The 22,350-nt window shown below is 37.2% G+C and overlaps 2 pseudogenes; one reads left to right on the top strand and one right to left on the bottom strand.

Annotated features, from left to right (window-relative positions):
• LOC149207121 (protein disulfide-isomerase-like) overlaps window positions 1-14,464 on the top strand; it is a 111,345-nt pseudogene extending 96,881 nt beyond the window's left edge.
• On the bottom strand, window positions 12,995-13,767 carry LOC149207122 (origin of replication complex subunit 6 pseudogene; annotated as a pseudogene).
• Window positions 14,465-22,350: the final 7,886 nt, after the last annotated feature.

Raw genomic sequence — 22,350 nt, forward strand, 5'->3', positions numbered from 1 at the left:
GGATGTTTCTGTATAAAATTCTCATCCTCCCATGTGGAATCTTCAGCGTATAAGTTCTTCCACTTGATAAGATACTCTGAAATTGATCAATTTCGTAGCTATCGAGTTCTTGTTTCTGTGACTGCTTCCGGTTCCAATATAATTTTTCCTTCCTTGTCAAGTTCTGGAAATATTGTTTGAACTGGGAGCTTGTCACCTATAACCTTCTTTAAACATGAAACATGGAAAACTGGGTGCAATTAAGAAGTTGCAGGAAGCTCCAATTTGTATGCCATAGTACCAATCTTTTACAACACCTTGTACGGACCATAATACTTTGGTTATAATTTATTATCCTTCTTATCTTGCTTGATGGACATTTGCTTATATGGTTGTAGCCGTAGGAACACCCAATCACCTACATCAAACTTCCTTCGCTGCGATGTTGATCTACCTGTTGTTTCATTCTATTTTGTGCCAACACGAGGTTATCCTTTAAGAATTGGAGGACTTCTTGTTGATGTTCGATGTGATGTTCCACTGCTTGAACCTTAGAAATCTCTCCTAAATATGATGTGATGGATGGTGGCTGATATCCATAAAGTTCCATAAATGGGGTCATTTTTGTTGCTGTATGGAAGGAAGTGTTATACCACCATTCAGCCAGAGGCAACCATTTGACCCATTGTGTTTGTTTATCCGATACAAAGCAACGAAGATATCCTTCCAAACATCTATTTACTATCTCAATTTGCCCATCAGATTGAGGATGATAAGATGAGCTATGAGCTAACTGAGTACCAAGACAAGAAAATAATTTTGTCCAAACATTTCCAATGAAAATGGGATCCCTATCACTTACAATAATCTTTGGGTTTCCATGTAGCTTTTCAATTGTTTCCATAAATGCAGTAGAAACCGTACTCGCTTTAAATGGATGTGATAATGCACAAAAGTGTGCATACTTGGTAAGTCTATCAACTACCACCATGATGACACTCTTTCCCTCAGACTTGGGTAAATCTATGATAAAATCCATTGAAACCTCCTCCCAACGTTGGCTTGGAATGGATAAAGGTTGTAATAGACCCGGTGTCTTAATTGTTTCAACTTTATTTTATTGGCAAACCAAACATTCTGCCACAAATTCTTGAATATCTGATTTAAGGCCATCCCAAAAAAATTCCTTCTTAACCTTGTGGTAAGTTTTTAAAAATCCTGAGTGCCCTCCTAAGGGAGAAGTGTACAATTCCATAAGAATCGTTTGTTTTAGTTGGCAATTCTTACAGAGGTATAAGCAATCTTTGTACCATAAAGAATCATTTTGCTATCTAAGTGTATCAGACGTACTGGAATCTTGTTGTAACTTTCGAATAAGTGCCCATACTTCTTCATCATTCTTCCATTACTCCCTTGCTTTGTTTATCCAATCTGGTTGGATAATAGAAATGACGCACAACAATGCCTCCACATCCTCATCGTTTCTTGAGAGTGCATCTACCACCACATTTTGCTTCCCTTTTTTGTAGATGATATCAAAGTCATAACCCAACATCTTTGTGATCCACTTTTGTTGCTCTTCAGAGGATAATCTTTGTTCTAAAAAGTATTTAAGGCTATCATGATCCGTTTTTACCTTGAAGTGTCTTCCCATTAGGTAGGATCGCCATTTCTTAAGTGCATGGAGTATTGCCAACATTTCCTTCTCATAAATAGCTTTGTGTAAAAACTTTCCCTTTATTGGACGACTTTCAAAAGCAATGGGTCTTTCATCTTGCATTAAAACAGCACCAATTCCATTTGCTGAAGCATCGCATTCCACAATAAAGGTTTTTGTGAAGTCCGGTGTAGCTAAGACCGGTGCTTGGCACATTGCCTCTTTAAGATGTTCGAAGGCCTTTGTTGCTTCTGGAGTCCATGAAAATGCATCTTTCTTCAATAATGTTGTTAGAGGTGCTGCTATTCTCCTATCATTCTTAACAAACTTGCGATAATACCCTGCTAACCCGAGAAATCCTCGCAGATGCTTTATGGATGTGGGGATTTTCCATTCCTTAATGGCTTTAATTTTGCTAGGGTCTACCTTAAATCCTTCATGAGATACAATATGACCCAGATATTCCACCTCTTGTAATCCAAAGAAACATTTGTATCTTTTTGCATATAATTGTTTCTCCTCCAATAGTTGTAGCACCCTGTCAACATGTTCAACATGATCCTTCCAAGACTTGTTGTAGATTAGTATATCATCAAAAAAGACTAACACAAATTTTCTAAGGAATGGTTTGAAAATGGAATTCATCAAACCTTGAAATGTTGAAGGTGCATTGGTAAGGCCAAAAGGCATGACCAAAAATTCATAATGACCCTCATGAGTTCTAAATGTTGTTTTCAGAATGTCTTCAGTCTTCATTCTGATTTGATGATATCCTGAACGAAGATCCAACTTGGTGAAGTAAATTGATCGATGCAATTCATCCAGTAATTCATTAATGACGGGAATGGGAAACTTATCTTTAATAGTGAGCTTGTTGAGCTCCCTATAATCCGAACACATGCACCATGATCCATCCTTCTTGTGCACTAATACTACTGGAGCAGAGAAAGAACTTTGACTCAGTTGAATTATACCAACCTCTAGTATTTCTGCAACCATACATTCAATTTCACTCTTTTGGGCATATGGATATTTGTATGGCCTGATGTTTGGAGAAACACTTCCTAGAATCAAATAAATAGCATGATCATGATCACGAATAGGTGGGAGACCTTTGGGAGTCAAATACCTTGGAATGATTGTCCAAGACTTTTTGGAGATCTAGAGAAATAGATGATTGCAATGTGGAAACATCTAGTGAACATAATTGTGCAATTACACCCCTTTGTTCCTTTTTTAGAAGCTTTGTCATACCATTAGAGCTAATTATCTTTCCCGGTTTCCCTGCAATACCCCTTAATTCAACCTCCTTTCCTTCCATGGAAAATTTCATGAAAATTTCTTTAAAATTGAAAGCTATTGTACCCAAGGATTGTAGCCATTGTACTCCTAGTACAACATCAGCACCTCCCATTGGAATGGAAATCATTGGGCTAGTCAATACATATTCTCCCATTGATAGCGTGATATTATGGCACTTTCCAGAGCAATTTATTGTTCCTCCATTTGTAACCATCACTTGACACTCTGGTGCTGGGTATAAGAAGCAATTCAATTCTTTTGCTACCTTACAATGAATAAAATTATGGGTACTTCCTGAATCAATCAACACTAGTACCTTTTTCTTCTTGATTTGTCCTTCTATCTTGATGGTTTGAGGAGTGGTAATTCCCACCAATGCATTACAAGATATGGTCAGATTCATTTCTTCTTTATCTAGGCTTTGTTCCTAGAGTATATCCTCTTCTTTTGACCTTTCTTTCTCTATTTCTTCTTCCTCTTCACAATCTACGTAGAATAATTTCTTCTCAACACACTTATGACCTTTAGTGTATTTTCTATCACAACTGTAACAAAGCCATTTTGATCCTTTTTCTTCCAATTTTTGTGGTGTCAACCTTATAGGTTGTGGAAGACTAGGAGCAACCACACTTCCATCTTTATAGTTGTGAGTGGTATGCTTCCTGGTTGCCATAATTTTGCTTTCCATTTTTCTTGCTAACCTGAATGCCTTCTCTAATGAATCAGGTTCCCAAAGGTGAAAATCATGTTGGATATTATCCTTTAAATTCCCTATGAACACATCAATCCTATGCTCCTCTGGAATATCTTTTACCCTTATGTTCAATTTTTGGAACTCCTCAATGTGCTCCATTATTGAGCCCTTTTGTTTGAGACTTATCAATTGGCTAAAACAAGTGTTTCTTTTTGTATCCTCATAATGTGCTATCAATTGTTCCGTAAAAATTGCCCAAGTGATAATTTTTTTATGAGAGCAAAGCCATTGATACCATACAAACTGATTTGGTTCCAAATATAAAGTTGCAATACATACCTTTTGTGTGTTTTGCACATTATTGAGATCGAAAAATTGCTCCATTTGTAATATCCATGTTGCGAGATCATTGCCATCAAACTTCCTCATATCGATTTTTGGGCTATGGTGGGTTTTTGATCCCACATTAGAGTCTAAGAAATCATGATTAACATTTCTTTTGTTCACATCATGAGTTTCCTTTACTACCTTTTCACCATTGGTAAGTATTTCTTGTAGAAAATTTGTCAAATCTGTCTTCAAATCTACCATGCTTGTCTTCAAATTTGTGTTCAAATCTATCTTCAAGTTGTCCATATTAGCTTCCATGCAATTCATCTTAGCTTCCACGCCATTTATCTTAGCTTCTGTTAGCTTTTGTGACAGTGACATTTGTTGCACTTGTTCTTGTAATTTTGATATATCATGTAGCATTTCTTCCTCTTCTTCATGAGTCACGGTAGAGCTTTCAGGTTGCTTGCTAGGTGTTTGAATTTTATTCCCTCGGGGCCTCAGTTACCGATAATAATGCTCTACTATGCACTTTGAATTCCTTCAAAATAAATTTTCAAACCACTCTTAAGTAAAAATTTAAGAAAATCTACACACCTTTTTTCACTTTGTAGGAGCTCGATATTGCCTCTAATTTATCTCTGTACTTTCCAATCATCTAGTTCTGAATTTTTGACCTATAGTAGACCTCTATGTCCTCTTTCCAATGCCATAAGTCTGACCCAAATTGGATTCTCCAAGGTAGAGTTATGCGAAATCTCCCACATTGACTTGATTATAGACTAGTTCAGTAGAGCGAACTTGTACGATGTGCCACGAGTCATTGTTTCGACCTTTGGATCTGAAAAATGCATACAAGAAACTACAATACATCCTCTTTCTATACCTTCTGACAATATTTCAATCCGATCCCCAGAGAGAAAGTTATGACGATTTTCCCTAGGTCACCTGTTTGGAATGTAATTCAGGAGTCTGCAAAAGGACCAACTTCCTCAAATCATATCTCTGCAAATATAGCGCAAAAAGCTCTGAAATTCGGACCCGAGGTTCAGCGTGATTTCTTCTCAAATGGTTTTTTTTTGTAACTTTTGAAACATCACAGAAAAAAGGTTATAGCGAAAATTCCACGATGACCTATTTGGAGCAGCGAAACCCTAGAATCCAAAGCTCTAATACCAAATGTTATGATACCAGCTCAAGAAAAGATAGAAAAGATAGATAAACGCCTTATAATTTAGCCTCTTAAAGGGGGAAACCTCCTTTACATTACATAAATGTACAATTCTTGGATGATTCAAATGAGAAAACCTCCTTTCTATATATAGGAGTCTAAGGAATCTCAATATAACCCAGTCGAACTAACAATAATAATATAAAGCCACAAAAATAACAATAGAGGGATTCTATGGGGCACAGTAATAACAATATGGGGATAATAGGGGCACAAAATATTAATAAGGGATGCAACTACAATAGTAATGGGGTAATTACTAGTATTATAGGAACCCAACAGACCATATATGCATGGAAGATTCTTGAGCTAACAATAGAGCTAGGGATATTTGTGGGGTACACTGATACACCTCACAACTATCGGATGTACCTTCTGACCAACAAGATGACAATGGTTTGTAGGGATGTTAGATTCAATGAGGTGAAGGCCATGCAATGTTCCCTTGAGAGGGAGCTTCAACTACATGCGGTTGAGGAGCTTTTAGCTCCTAAGGTTGAGGAGCCTCATATTGATGTGGATCAGCCACATGCAGAGGATCCAGAAGTGGAGACATCCACTCACGCAGAGTCTTTCGTAGATGGGAGAAAGTGCACTAGATATTTTGACAAGTTATTGTAGGATGTGAGAGAGAATTTGGGAGCACCCACATCATAACATATGCAAAAGAGGTCACATGAGAGGTACACTGGATACATGGATCTTATGACTGGAAGTGTTGAGACAGAGCCATCTTCCTTTGAGGAGGTAGTGTAGAAACCAATTTGGGTAGATGCCATGGTGGAAGAGTATGACTCAATTGTTCGTAACAATGTTTGGGAAGTGGTCGCAAGACCAGTAGACATGTTAGTGGTGAGCTCCCATTTCATTTACAAAGGAAATAAAGTAGCGAATGGTAGTGTGGAGAAACATAAGGTCAGGTTTGTGGCCCAAGGATTTTCTTAGGAAGAGGGGATTAACTATGATGAGACATTTTCTCCTGTTGTAAGGTACTCATCGATCAAATCCATATTGGCACTATCATAGTAGATGGCTTGGAAGATACATCAAAGGGATGTAAAGACAACCTTCCTTAATGGAAAGATTGAGGAAGAGGTGTCTATTGAGCAGCTTGAAGGTTTTTACACCTTTGACTATGAGTCGCATGTGTTCCGACTGAAGCGAGCATTGTATGGGTTGAAGCAAGCACCCTGTGCTCAGTAGACCAGGATCTATAGCTACTTCACTGGGTTGGGCTTCAAAAAAAGTGAAGTGGTTCTGAGCCTCTATGACATTGTGATGGAAGGTAAATTGTTGATCTTTTCTTTATATGTCGACAATTTCATTCTGATAGGTGATGATAATCTGATCAAGTCTTTCAATGAGGATCTTGTAAGAAAGTTTGAAATGAAGGACTTGGGGCTCATGCCCTACTTTATCGGCACGAAAGTATGGCAAGGTGATGGGAACTTTTTGTCTCTTAGGGAAAGTATGACAATGAGATACTGAAAAGGTTCCACATGTAGAGTAGTAAACCTATGGAGACTACTCTAGTGGGTCCTTGGAGGAAAGAGGATACTACTTAGGATAAAGTAGTGGAAGCTACCATTTACAGACAGCTTGTGGTTTCACTCATGTATTTTGTGAACACATGACAAGACATGTGATATGCAATTAACCAAATTAGTTAAGCGATGGTTAGGGCTACCACATTGTATTATAAGGTGGCCAATCATGTGTTGAGATACCTTAGAGGCCCTATTCACTATGGATTATGGTACATATGGACAAAGGGAGTGAATCATCAAGGCTTCACTATTGCAGATTGGGTAGGGAGTCCATCCAACAAGAAGAGCACATCAGGAGGGATCCTTAGTATTGGGTCAGCAACTATTTCTTGGTACATAAAGAAACAGAGATCGGTTGCACTGTGTTCGGCAGAGGTAGAGTACATGGCTACAAGTTAACTAGCATGTGAGGCCATCTGGATGATGAAGATTTTAGTTGGTTTGTTTATTCAGTAGATGGATCCATCTATTATTTATTGTGATAATCATAGTTGACATATCAAACTCTATGAAAATACAGTTTTTCATGATCGGTCCAACAATATTGATATCCGATATCATCATCTTCGAGATTGTGTATTGAGGCGAATTATGTTGTTGGAATACTTTCCCACAAAGGACCAAGATGATGACATTTTGACAAAGGCATTGTCAAGATGTAAATTTGAGTTTCACAGAGACAGCATCGGAGTAGTCGATAATCCCTTTCTTGTTGAGCGGGACTATTGATAAATGGTAACAAAAAATTCCAGTTTAATTTGTTCTTGAATTAAATTGTGAATTAAAATCAAATTCTATTCTCATAACAAGTTGTAAATAGTTAATTAAGATTAACTGACTTAATTAACTTAGGAATTTATAGTTGGAAGTATTTTTGTAGCCATGTATGTGTGATCCCTAAATTTTAGGGGTCAAGGATGAGTTTATTTGAGTAGTATTTAGATAACTCAGTTTGACTAAGTTATGGTCAGTTAAACTGGTTCTAACTGTTGGAGGAACTAGTAGAGGTCTAGTAGTGAGTTGATGCACTGATGTATCCTTGGTGCTACTCCAAATAATTAGAGATCCACTGAAGTGAAACTTGTTCATGTTAGTTCAGAGAAAGACCCAATTAAATCTAGAGTGTAGGGACAATGTACTATCAGTTGTATGATTTTCCGAGTTGTACAGATCATGAATGCAATCAATTATGGACCTAAGTTTCGATTGCATAGTTTTCAAAGAAGGATCTATGAATTAAATATGGTTTGATCCTCTTAGGAATTGTGCAAGGAAATAGGTGCTTGATAGGCAGCATAATTGGCTAAGTGTTTTCTAGAGCGGACTTGTGAGGTAGAGAGTTGATTATTCTTGTGCAGGGATTGTTCAAGTGAGAAAAAGCATTGTACTTTCTTCTTGTATTTCTAATTAATGCAATATAGATAGTCGAGTTTTTGATCAGTTTCTTTCCTAAGAGAAATATTGTGTTATGTGTGGTTGATATTCTTCCTCTTTCTTATTATTCTTTTCATTGATCATTATTGGTTTCTGTTGTTAAGAGGAGAGTAGATTGTTGTCTTGTGCTTTATAAAATTACAAGAGTTGTTGAATCTACAAAAAAATCTATAAATAATAACAAAGGGATACTCCAAACCCCTAGAGATAAAGGAGAGAAAAATATTAACTAAGTTGAAGGAAGAAATGAAGCAATAAGAAATAATTTGGAAGCAAAAATCTAGGATCAATTCGCTTAGCAAAGTGGAAACAAATACTCATTTCTTTCACAAGTTGATACTAAAGAATTGTCACAAAAATCATTTTTCCCCTCATAAATTTTATGGGAAGAACATAACATATCACAATTATATAGAAATAAAAATTACATCATTCTATCTAAATCTTATAAAAGATTCCTCCCCCAACCATCTACCAACTATTGGGAAAATCCTGGATCACATTTTGTGAATGGTTACAAAATATCGGAATGACCTGGTCATGAAATAGATCACCTTATACGAATTCGATGAATAATTCATGGGATTTCCCTAGACTAAAGCTCTGAGACCGACAAATTCACCTCTGAATTCTAGTAAACTTGTTTCCCTACTTAGGAAACGAAACCTTAACTTTGGTTGAGGAATCAAGGAAATTACACTCAGTCCTCTTGGCACTCAATGTTGCTTTTTCTACTTTGGCTCCTAATTCGTCTCATATGTTTGATCCCAATGGTTTCAAACCAATCATTCTATGCAATGTGATATACATTATACTATCTAAAATTATTGCTAATAGACTCAAGACCCTACTCCCCTCGCTCATCTCCAAGGAACAATATGGCTGTGGAGGAAGATAGATTTTGGATGGTGTAGTGGTCACACATTAATTCATTCATTCCATGAAGAAGTACAAAAAGGTAGGTGTTAGTGTCGATATATTCATCCCTCCGTCAGAGATCAAATCCTCTTGTTGCATTGCATATTAGGTGTCCCACCCAGTCAGCTGCATTCCATTAGGCGCATGGATCACCTGACGATAGTGGCTTCTCCTACAGTTTCCCTCATGTAATTTACCTGCCAGCTCATGTTTATTCATCAAAAATTGTATACAGTCACCTTTTTGTCTTAAAAATTACAAAAGTCTTTCCTAGGGTTTCATTGTCATTTAGGTCTAGGGTTTCATTAGGGTTTCATCAAAAATGGTTTCAAAAAGTCCAATAATAACCAGCTAGCACATGAGGAGGTTCCAATATCAATAAATTTCATGATCAAATGTTCAGAGATGTGTTTTTCCTCAAAACTCTGTTTTGAGGAAAAACAGGGTATTTTTAGATTTTATTGTATAAATTCATGTAATTTTATTCCCTTCATATGTAAATTACTTCACCTGCAACCCTGGTCACTTTTCTTAGCCTCAATAGCTCCAACCCCCTGCAAAACAAACAAAACATAAGTCATTCAAGTCATCACATGTTCTAATAAAGTGAAAAAGCCCAAAATAGAGTTAAAATAAAGTCATCTTCAAAACATTGTAAAAGTGGGTTTTGCAAACCAAAAATTTAAAGGCTCCTTGTATATAAGTCATTTCTCCAATTTTAAAAGCTCATTTGCACTCAAAGACAAAGTTGGGAAAAGCAAAGTCATGTTGGTGAGCAAGTAAGAAAAAGTTAGTGAAAAATCGCCCCAAGACAGAGGCGCGACACATTGGGCAACTGGCATGGTACACATAACAGGCGTGGCGCATAGGGCCGCAATCTCCAGTTCAAATTTACACTAGTGCGGCGCATACACAGGGCGCGGTGCGTTGGGTTTGATGCACGGCGCATATGGCTGGTGTTGGGACTCAGAAATGTCATATTTTCATCCACCTTTTTCTTCACTATTCCTTACATTTCATCATCCCATTAATCTTTTATCATATCATTTTCATACATACATTTGGGTTTCACCTTCTTATTTTCCATTTTATTCATTTTTGTATTATAAGTGAATTTGTGACTAAATATTAGAAAATGTACATATTTATATATATATCTCAAGAATATGTGAGTTTTGTGATGTGTAGGAAATATGTGAAAGAGACTTATCCATATCGCCTCCACCATATTAAGGAGATAATTATGCAAGCCAATTCCTAAGGAGAAAATCATGGAGGATTTGGTTGGCATATCTCATCCAATTCCCAAGGAGAAAAGCATGGAGGATTTGGTTGGCATATCTCATCCAATTCCCAAGGAGAAAAGCATGGAGGATTTGGTTGGCATATCTTATCCAAGATATGTGAGAGATTTGTGTGGGATTCAAAGGGATCATATTTTGTAATAATGGGAAACTAGTTAAAAATGCTTGAGAGATTTGTGGGATCATATCTTGTAATAATGGAAATTAGTTGAGAGTGCTTGATAGAATATTGGATATGTAATTATGAGAAGGTTATCTTCCTCATGTATATAAGAGAGTTCTCTCTCTTCATTTTGATGGAGAATAATGGAAAGGAATTCTTAGTTTTTCATTTTTATGCTTTCATGATTTGTAACTTGGTTCTTGTAATATAATTTGACATAGTTTTATTTTTGTGAGCTCACATATGTTGTTTATCATTCAATTATTCACATGTTGTATTGTTTTTCCTTTATGCAATTTCCTGCTTTCATAGTTAATGTTTCAATGCCTTCTTAGATTAATGTGATTTCAGTAATTTAGATTAATTTGATTTCAGTAATTTAGATTAGAGTAGATTAGTTCCACTTTAGTCCTGCATATATAGTGCATGTGTCTCGTAAGTCTACGGACCTTGGATTGACAAATTAAATAGTTGGGCAAGTACTACAACAGAATTAAACGAACATAGTTTCACCCAACATTTTGGCTCCGTTGCCGGGGAGGCACGATGGATTGAAGTTTAGTTTGATTTTTCATGCAAGTGTGTTTAGACATGTTCCTAACTCTGAGGTGTTAAAGCGGTAAGATGTGGGGAACAGCCTACGCATCGCATTCAAGATACCGTAACGGGCTCGACCTCTTATGGATCAGAGCATGTAGGGCGTGTTTACATTTATGCAAGTGTGAATTTCAATTTCTGCAAGTGTGTTTGATTTTCACAACTGTGAAGAATGTTTGATGAATTCATGGTTCATGGTTATAATTGAAGCATTCAATTACTCAATTAATGAGCAGTCCTTGTAAGAGGGTTTAATTGAGTATTGAATTCAATATTATTTTTATGGTCCTTTTGTTTTTAATTCAATTTTTAGTGTGCTGTTTTTTTTTGTTTTTTTTTTCAACATGATTTAACAATGAGTTTCAGCTTGGAACTACTCACTCAGATCCTAGCAGAAGTCAGGATCTCTTCTTCCTTGGAAGAGGAGATCTTGACAAGAATTAAAGGTTCAACTACTCCCCAAGAAATAAATGAAGATTCAACATCTGAAGAATCCTGTGTATCTGATGGCAAACAACCATTCGAACAGGAGATCGAGGAAGAAGAGCAGCAGATCAGAGAAGAAGAACAGGAGTTACAACATGATCTGAGTGAGAGAAACTGTGCTTATCAAAGCTTTATCGAACAATGGTTCCAGGTAAGTATTAGATTAGATTCATCTTTTTATTTTTATTTAGTTGATTTACAGATACAGCCACTAGACTCATTCACTTTCGAATATTTTCATTTTTCATTTGAAAACTTGCTACTGAATCTATTGTTGTCACTGCTACGTGAATGGCTTCATTGGAAGTTTAACTACACGTAACTAATTTGTAAATTCTAATTAGTATAGAGTAGGTAGGCTTTCAGTTTTAGTTTTTTCTTTCATTTTCAGTTTTTTTTTTACCTAGAATAAGTATGCTCTCCTCCTGCGTCTTTGTACGATCTCGAGGATCAGAAAATAGGGATGATTTAGACTAATTTCAAGAATAAATTCATGTTTTGCAATATGCTTCATCACCAACATCTTTCGATATGCAAATTATTATGTCCATTTGTTAAAAAAAATTAAGAGAAAGTTTAGTTTCTTTCTCAACTTTAGTTTTTTATTGATTAAAAAAAAAAATTTAACAACTAACCATTTTTGTTTTTAAAGATAGGATTACCATTTTTGTTTTTCAAAGATAGGATTAATTCCATTTTTTTTAGACCTTTAATAATTAAAAAAAAAAAACCAGCGAAATCAAAAACAACTCTGCATCATTCATTGTATATACAAAACATCAAACAAAACCAAGTTGAGTAGCTGATAAACCGAGCCCGGTTCAGTATCTGAGTATCCCATCCGAGCCCAGTCAATGAGCCCATCCGAGCTTTGACTGGCAATGAATGTCATTATGCCTATGTCTTGTCATTATACCTATGTGAGGTGCTGTAGTAACGTTGTGTTCTGTATGGCGGTTCCCTTACATTCTATATGAGCATGTGGTTTCACAAGCAGGTCACTTTTCGATCAAATCCTTCATTTGGCCCAGTGCCCCTTTGGTGTGGTCATTGTAAGCATCTTGCTCCTGAGTATGAGAAAGCTGCAGCTAGTCTTAATACCACATGCACTTCAAGGTAACATATTTCTCTTTACCAAATGGCACCCATTTCAGAGACATGACTGCAGGTTGTAATCCTTTTTTCCTGTCAAATAGCTCTTCAGATGAATTTTTTTCATGTATGATTTCCATTCAATACTAGTAAGGGACCAGGGTAGGCATCGCTTTGTAATCCAAATCATACGACTTTTGGAGTACATGATCTGATAAACAAGTCAAGTTGCATAAAATCAGCCAAGATTGTCGTGTTTGCTATGAGCCTTCAAGAGGTACAGTCTGTGGAGGCTTCTTTACAAAACTGAGTCTCATTTGTTTTCCTTTCTTTTCAAGTCTTGTGGCTTTAAATGTTTCATTTGATGCAAGGACTTAAGATTTCCATTCCTCGTAAGCATGTTTTTGCATTTTCTTGGGTCTCTTCAAACTAGACACCTCTAGTCCATCTTTTCTTTGGAAATTCCAACAATATCAAAGCAAAGGTCATTCATGGATGCTGCAACACTTGAGAATTCTGAATCGGATGTACCACAAATCTCAATCAATCTTGTCCTGTCCACTTTTAGCTTGTTCCTTCTTGCACACAAGTAAAATGCCACTGCAGTAAATACAGGACGACTAAAATCAGCACTTGAACGCCGAGACTCAGGAAATGCAGCTACAAATCTATCCTTGTATAAAGACAATGCTCTTTGGGCAGACCCAATTAATCTAAGACACCCAAATTGGATTGCCAGTTCTCTTATGTCTAGTTTTGGCCTGACACCGAGAGCATTCTGCATCGCATTCAAGGATCTTGTGTAGGCCTTCTTTGACATGCCACTGAGCTTAATGGCCTTCTGTCTATCAAAAGGAACCTGTCATTTGGCAGCGGCTAACTCAAAGCAGAGCACAGATTTGCAGACCTCGCCCACACCAAATGTTGAGGAATCAAAATGAACATTGCTAAGGCGCCTCAGCTCCTCGGCTTTTCTAATAGATGTCTTGTCCTCTGCAAGACCCAACTTCCTTCCCAAAGCTTCCATATCCATCCTTGATCCTTCCTTGCTACCTGCAATGTATTATTAAGGGACTTTGTTCTGAGGAGTAATACCACTCCTCTTCGCGGGTCCATTGTCTTGGATAAAGTTGATACTAATGAAGAAACGAATAAAGCTTTGGCTAGTGAATATGATGTAAAGGGATTTCCAACTCTGAAGATCATTAGGAAGGGAGGGTCAAGTGTTCAGGAGTATAAAAGTCCTCGTGTCCCGCATCTGTGGAAATCAAATCTTCCGACGAGGCCACTAGCCTTATTGGTGACCAGAAAGTATTCATAGTTGGAGTGTTCTCAAACTTTGAGGGTGAGGAATATACCAATTTCACTACTGTCACTGAGACAATGCATTCCGAATATGATTTTGGTCATACATCCGATCCTACATTCCTTCCTTTGAAGGATTCTCCAATAAACCCACCATTCGTTCGGCTGTTTCAGCCTTTTGATGAGCGATATTCTGACTCTCAGGATTTCAATGTTGATTCATTCGAGAAGTTTGTTGAAGAAGCCAGTATTCCCCTTGTAGCAGTTCTGACTAAGGACCCTGAAAGTCATTCTCATGTTATCAAATTCTTCAACAGCCCAGATGCCAAGGCCTTGTTTTTTTTAATTTTACTGCAGACAAAGCAGAGGAATTCAAAGTTACATATCAAGAGTTAGAAAAATCTAAACGAATGATGATCCTGTAAAAGTTGTTGTGGCAGATACTCTGCAAGAAATGGTCATCTATTCTGACAAAAATGTACTTGTGGAGTTCTATGCACCTTGGTTTGGACATTGCAAGAAACTGGCAAGGTTGGAAACTACGAGGGAGATAGGTCAAAGGAGGACATCATCGATTTCATTAATCAAAACAGAGATTCTGTAAGCCAAAATGATAACAGAAAGGATGGAATTACTCATATTTTTGTTTTGCCTAGTTAAATTTCACATGGATTTTCTATAATCTATTGAACATCACATGACAAAAAAAAATAAAATTAAAAAATAATAAAAATAATAATAATAGTAATAATAATAAACAAAAATTAAAAATTAAAAAAGTTAAAAAAAAAAATTGCCCTCATTCATTTACATCAAACTTCATAACACCAACTACTTCCCCAAAAAGATACAAAAGCCTTTTCAAATGTTTTAAATCAATTTTCCTGCAAACCAATAAAAACATTTTGAAAAAGTATTGCACAATCAATGAATACATTGCATGGGGACATGCAATATTTCTAGTTGGGGGGAAATCAAAGTATGTTGGATTTTTTGTGAATTTATGGGCAAAAGTTAGGATGCATATACTAACAAGATAAATGAGATTGGTGTTGTGTAGGTCAACGAGAAGCTTATGCAGAAAGCTCAACATTACGATACGACACCCTTTTCATCCACAATTAGTGTAACTTCGAAAAATAATTTACAAATGGACATTTCATAAATTCTTGAAAATGCGCTAATTTGTTTTTGAGTCACTTCATACAGGAATGATCAATGGAGATGGCACACAAAGGTGACAATTTTTATGCAGGGATGGTGCTCAAAGTTGAAGACAATCTCATGCAAAAGTGATTTTTCGAAATCACAATGAAACATGCATCATTGGATGCTTGAAGGAACAAATTCTTCACTACACATATCATGACATTTTCCACTACACAAAAATCCTTTTGCGTCATGATTACTTCCCTTTTTCCTTCCAAACACCTATACCATCCTTGTGTTGCAGCCCATCTTCCATTTCCTTATCTTTCACGACTTCATACACGCCTGTTTTTCTGAATCGCATACATCCCTTTATCATTTTCAGTTTATTTTTGCCTTCTAGTTTGTCTTCTGAATAAAATGCATTCCCTTTCCATGATTACATTACCTTGATTTCCTTGCCATGCTGATCCACACTGCTTTTCCATGAGTTCTTTCCATTTATAGTCCTACCAAATCTTTTTGTACAAACTCGCGTTGACTGGTGTGGGATTCCTTAAGGCCCACCTTTCAACAAGTCTTGCCCCATCGACATCAGCACCTTATCTGGGAAATAGACTAGAGTTCCTTTTGAGTACCTAGAGGCTTGCATGCCTTAATGGCAAGTTCTCTCGTTGGTGATCATGGGAATACATCAATGTCATTTGATCTTCAGATCTTACAAGTGGCTTGACCTCGACACATCCATTCGCACTTCGCAAGATGTGCTCCGGTACCTTGGCACTCATTGACATCAATGGTGAGTTGCCTCGAATTGGTTAACGACATACATCAATGGCTGGTAATCCAATGATTTCTATTCATGCTCGACATCGACACATTCATTCACATGTTTATAATTGTACCATCGGGTTTGTAGCGGGTGAAGACTATACACTCTTTTTCACGACTCCCTCAGCAGTTACAGCAGCATGCATTCTGATCTATGAGAGAGTACCACAGTTCCACTTTCAGCATTTATCTTTTCTATGATTGAGCATCAGCAGTTCAGATTCCTTCATTTCCCAGGATCCAGTTACAACAACATCAGTCACATTTTCCTGATCCAGCAGCAGCAGCAGCTACATTCCTATTGCATAGTTCATCATTCTTGGGTAAGTAGAGGTATGTTGTTTTCTAATCTTTAATCATGCAATTCCTTATATGCTAAATTGAAAATTGTGGAAAATTCCCTCACCATGCTACATTTCCTTTCGTGAGCCATGTTAGGTTGCATGAGGACATGCAACCCATTCAGTTGAGGGGGGGAGAACTATATTCACTACATATTCGCTTCCATGATTCCATTTCTTCACCACTATCACTCCATTTTTCTCATTTACCATTCACCAACATTTATTTTCCAATAATACTTTGTTGCAGTTTGCTTCATACGTAATATTGGCATGCTTCATTAATATTACAAAAGGGCTTTCTTATGAACATTATGATTTCCAGTGAGTGTTTACATTATTATTGAAGAAAAGAGAACAGAAAATGAAATGAATGTTGTTAACACACGAACCAACATTATTTGTATTTATGGTTGTCACACAAGAACCAACCATATTCATTGTTGTCACACAAGAACCAACAATAAGAACATGTAAATTGTTACTCATGTCTCTCACATATCCTGGAAACATTCATTATTAAAGACATCATCATGTAAAGCCAAATTTAAATATGCCAAATGTTCTTAAAAGATACCCGTGCATGGTTGCATGAGGACATGCAACAAATTTAGTTGGGGAGGATGTTGGGACTCAAAAATGTCATATTTTCATCCACCTTTTTCTTCACTATTCCTTACATTTCATCATCCCATTAACCTTTTATCATATCATTTTCATACATACATTTGGGTTTCACCTTCTTATTTTCCATTTTATTCATTTTTGTATTATAAGTGAATTTATGACTAAATATTAGAAAATGTACATATTTTTATATATATCTCAAGAATATGTGAGTTTTGTGATGTGTAGGAAATATGTGAAAGAGACTTATCCATATCTCCTCCACCATATTAAGGAGATAATTACGCAAGCCAATTCCTAAGGAGAAAATCATGGAGGATTTGGTTGGCATATCTCATCCAATTCCTAAGGAGAAAAGCATGGAGGATTTGGTTGGCATATCTCATCCAATTCCTAAGGAGAAAAGCATGGAGGATTTGGTTGGCATATCTTATCCAAGATATGTGAGAGATTTGTGGGGGATTCAAAGGCATCATATTTTGTAATAATGGGAAAGTAGTTAAAAATGCTTGAGAGATTTGTGGGATCATATCTTTTAATAATGGAAATTAGTTGAGAGTGCTTGAGAGAATATTGGATATGTAATTATGAGAAGGTTATCTTCCTCATGTATATAAGAGAGTGCTCTCTCTTCATTTTGATGGAGAATAATGGAAAGGAATTCTTAGCTTTTCATTTTTATGCTTTCATGATTTGTAACTTGGTTCTTGTAATATAATTTGACATAGTTTTATTGTTGTGAGCTCACATATGTTGTTTGTCATTCAATTCTTCACATCTTGTATTGCTTTTCCTTTATGCAATTTCTTGCTTTCATAGTTAATGTTTCAATGCCTTCTTGGATTAATTTGATTTCAGTAATTTAGATTAGAGTAGATTAGTTCCACTTCAGTCCTGCATATATAGTGCATGTGTCTCATAAGTCTACGGACCTCATATTGACAAATTAAATAGTTGTGAAGTACTACAACAGAATTAAACGAACATAGTTTCACCCAACAGCCGGCAGGCCCAAAATCTTCAGCAACTTCTCCAAAATGCCAAAATCACCCAAATCTTCCAGTGTATAAGTAAGTACAGTCCTCCTCTTGGCTAGTGAAATATTTTTCTACAAATTTTATGGTGGTTGTCTTATGGTGATTGTTTAAAAAGAAATCAAACCCTATCCCTTGAAATCTCTCAAAGGAAACTACTGCCTAGGGTTTGAAACTGTTGTTTTGGCTGCCAAGTCAATTTTGTTATTCCCTCACCTTTCCACTCCCTCACTCATTTTCCTTGATTCCCCTATTCCCTAAATTCATACATTCCTAAAACATCATTTATTCCTACCCCAATTCCCATTTCCCAAAATCCCAAATACAAATTCCCAAACCCTAGTCCTATACCAAAAGCTCCCAAATTACTCTCTAATTCCCTATTCCCTTAACTAAAACCTATCCCAACAGTCCCTAAATCCCTCATTTTTCCCTCCCTCTACAGTCCCTCATATCACTTTTCCCCTTGGTGGCAGAAATCAAAAACATCATAAATCACCTACTTCTCATCAAGACAGCTCATCCACCTAGCAGAGATGGAATCTGATCCCTCATATGCTTATGAAGAGGAGACACACAGTGACTCACCTACAGAGGTACATGCACCCTGAGGCCTCATAGAGGTGGCAAGCATATTCGAGAAGAAACAACCACTCTTGCTGAGTTACAGGCCTGCCCTCTTGCCATCACTTGTTTTTAGCACCAGTCCTACTATGAATTTTGTGAGAAGGTTGCTAGCATTCAGTTTCACCATGAGTTGGCTCATTTGTTTGTGTTGCATTTACATGATGGTCAAGCCACTCTAGCTGGTGTCACTTTCACATTAACACCAAAATATATTTCACTAGCAACTGGTATTCCTAAAATTGGAGAGCAGTTGAACAAGAGGCAACAAATTGACCGATAGCATTATGAACCATACATCAAACCCATTGATTTGAGACATCTCAGGAGATTTTTTCCTTTTTGGTACCTCAAAGATTCATATGCTCCTTTAATGAAACTGATCGTGAAGTATTTCAGCTGTGAGGGCCGGTTTTCCTGTTTATATGCTTATCATATCAAATTGCTGATGCATTTTACCAGGGTGAGGATGATGAACCTCCCCTACTTCATGTGCCAAAACATTGAGAAGATGACCACCCTAGTACAGCACAAGACTCCTCAGCAACAGTTCAATGGTATATATCATTTTTCTGTCATTAAAATTGTGGTCATCCATCAGCTTGGCTTACAAGGCATCACTTGGGAGGACTTCATTTCTCGTGAGTTTTTCACAGCTCCTCAGGGACCTTCAGAGACTATACATGAGATAGGTGGACCTTCATATTAGCATGAGGGTCATGAGACACAGACCGCTAGTATGCCGATGTTTATCACTTATCAAAAGGGCACTAGATGGTTGTTCGCAACAGCTAAGCGAGTATTATCTCCACCCGAGGTGGAAAGGGTCCCGCTTTTGTCATCAGCACAATAGGTTCAGGACAAAGGCAAGAGGCCACTACAGGATGAAGGATGATCAGGTGATTGGGAGACTGATTTCATTCTCATTGAGGGTGATGATACGAATATGGGCCCGCAAAGCACAAATCTCAAAGAAGTCATTCAAGAGCAGCAGGCGGACATCAATGCCTTGTCCCTCAACTTGGAAAGGGCTAAATGGACAATACAGTACTTGGAGCAAAGAAATAAGTAGCTTTGAAGATCAGCAAGTGATTATGGAGTTGCAAAACATTCGGGAGAATCACCAAGCTGCCCAAAGGAGGGGGGTGGAGATCACTTCACTTGAGCAAGAGACTAATGCCGATCGGGAGTCATGGCTTGAAAGAGCCAATATCCACTTGGAGAGGAGGTTATAAAAGGTTATCAATGAGAATAATACGTTGAGAAACATGACATATCGTTATTTGTCAAGAATATGGTGTGCCAAGCTAGAATCAGGAGCTTGAAGGCAAAATTGAAGAGAGCATCAAGGAGGCAAAAGGAGCATGGAGGACTTTAGATATTGGTTGAGGCTTCCTTGGCCCAACATAATGCTTGATGAAGAAGACTCAGCCCAAATTTCAAAAAATTTGGGGCAAATTTTGCATTTTTGGAATTTTTGGCACAAAAAAAAAGGATTTTCTGCTCTATGCGTCGCGCCACCTGCCGCTCGCTTTTGATAGGAGCCTCCAAATGACAAAAACTCAGAATTTTTGGATTTGGCATGAAAAAGCATGCTCTCCTCCCAATGGCCAAGAAATTTGGACAGGTTTTGAGCCCTCAAAAAGGTCAAAACACTCAAAAAATGATCTCACTGCCCCTATTTTGACACACATGAAGCAGTGTTGGGAGAATTGAATTTTGGAGGGTCGAATGGAGGCCAAATTGGAAAATTATACTTGGGTTGGAAAGTAGATAGGTAGACCTTTCCAACAAGAACACTTGGAGTGAATTTGGACATTGGGAAGGCCTTCAAAAGTGGCTCCAAACAGGCACTATGCATAGAGAATCAGGCGTGGCGCATAGAGGAAATTTGGCCCAGTTTGACCAAGAATGCTCTGTTTTTCGCCTATCTTTTGCCAGTTTGACTTTTTCACCTTATTAATGTCAAATTTGTGATGTAATTCAATGTACATGGATGGATCATGATGTAAATATGTCAAATTTTCACTTATGGAGGTAGATTCATCTGTTAAAAAGTTGTTTGAAACTGAATGAATCAGTTCCCTTGTTTCTAGAGGCGTGTTGTTCTATTGCCTGATTTCTAGTTCTCACTTTAGAATTAGTTGAAACAGCTCCTAAACATGTCAGCTCGACCCCTAGAGGCCAGGATGAGCTATTTCTTGTCTATGTTATGTAGTTTTTCAGTCATTAGCATGGTTGGACTTTTGAGAAAACCTTGAGCTCCATTGTACACTCATATCAGCATTTTGGCTAAGGAATTGAGACCAGGATTTGCAGCACTCTTTGGGATCCCTGTGGCATTTTGTTTTGGTACAGTGCTTTTTTTTGTAATTGTGAATTTACTTATGTGTTGTGTATGACATTATCTATCTTGTTTCTTCCTAACTAAATCAAACAAGAGTGTAAGTAGAACCCATTGAAATTGCAATGCTCTACTTGAGGTTTGCTTTAGTTTCTTGATGTTTTCAGCTGTTTGGAGAGGATCCATGGTTTCTCTTACCCTCTTCAACTCCTCATCTATTTAATCCTTCCACCTCATGCAATTTTAAGTGTCAAAATCAGTTGCCTACCTTTCCCCATTGAGATCTTTGCAAAGCTGAGCCTCATTCCCCACACCAAAAATCTGCTTTCCCATTTGAGCCAGCAAAAACATCATTTTATTCAATAAAACTCTTTTGCACACATACCTAGCCCAAGATCAATAGTTATATCAGTCATCTCAAGCTTTTAGTGATCATATTTTGTTGAGATTGACCTAGAGAGATCCCTCTCCTGACTTGGTAGGGCTAGCTACCAGGTTAAGCGTGGTTTGATGTTGGCCCTGGATCCTACCTTTATCAGCCTAAGGTAAATCTAGGCTCTAACAGTAGGCATGGTCCTCAAGTTGGAGTTTTCAAAAGAATTTTATGAGCTTAATTGGACTTATCTTTTTTATGTGTTGAAAGCATTCAACTTCTCTGATGAATGGATTGAGTGGTTAGTTTCTTTATTCTCTTCTCCCTTTTTCTCTATATTGATCAATATACCCCCCTCCACTACTTTCAACATGTCTCAGTGAATTAGGGAAGGGTATATTCTATTACCCTACCTCTTTGTTTTAGATATCAATGGTTTAGGTCTCTAAATATAAGTAGTTATGCACAAAGGAGAAATAAGGGGAATGAGGCTTCACAGTCATTGTCAGGCCTAAGAATTATCCTTAAAATACATCCACTTTCACACCATTCAACATCAACTTTCTCTCCATCCATACGTTTTCTCACCGCTATTCCACCACCATGTCATCACATTAGCTTCACTTTCATCATTAAATGGGTTATCATTGTGTTTTCCAAAACATTATTAATTATTAGTATTTTTAAGAGAATTTGTGGTTAAACTTTAGAAAATAATATCCATATACTTATACCTAACAATTAGAATGAGTTTGTTGACATGTGTAGGTACAAAGGAAGCTTCTAAGGCACCCTTATGTGGCACTCTATGTTCAAATTCGAATTTGAGGAGATCATGGACCTCATGGATAAGATCATGGACCTCATGGAGAAGATCATGGAGGATAGGGTTATGTGTCACCATTGGTTGAGAAATATGTGGATCAAAGGAGGGAATAGTGGATCATCATTATGAGTTTGTTATCTCATCTTGTTGTATAAATAGGAG

The sequence above is a fragment of the Pinus tabuliformis genome, chromosome 1_2, assembly GCF_031772625.1.
Source record: "Pinus tabuliformis cultivar Carrire ecotype Pingquan chromosome 1_2, CPIR1, whole genome shotgun sequence".
Taxonomy (NCBI): Eukaryota; Viridiplantae; Streptophyta; class Pinopsida; order Pinales; family Pinaceae; genus Pinus; species Pinus tabuliformis.